The following is a 391-nucleotide window of genomic DNA, read 5'->3' as shown; positions in this document are numbered from 1 at the left end:
GGGAGGGAGGACTGAGAGAGGTGGTTAGAGAGATGTATACAGAGTATTATATGTGGAGAGGGGTTTGGATAAACATCAAATCTGGATGGGGGCATAGAGAGCCAGAGTGGTGACAGTAGAGAAGGAGGGAAACCCAGTGGGGGTGGGGGGGAGCTACAGCTCTTGCCCTCTGTGATTCAAGTGAGGCCCCATAAGGGATGCATTGCGTATTTTGGGCAACTGAAGTTGTGCAACAATTGTAGGAAGTGGGGTGGGAGGGGGAGGCACTTGGCTGCCTTTTGCAAATACACAGTGTGTTACCAGTGTGGCAGGAGAGGACACAGGGTAACAAACTGCAAGGTGGAATTGAGTTGTATTATCAGTGGGGGGGGGGGGGGGGGGGGGGGAAGGG

This window comes from Gavialis gangeticus, unplaced genomic scaffold, assembly GCF_001723915.1.
Source record: "Gavialis gangeticus isolate Ggan-Ray unplaced genomic scaffold, GavGan_comp1, whole genome shotgun sequence".
Taxonomy (NCBI): Eukaryota; Metazoa; Chordata; order Crocodylia; family Gavialidae; genus Gavialis; species Gavialis gangeticus.
Note: the sequence above shows the minus strand (reverse complement) of the source record.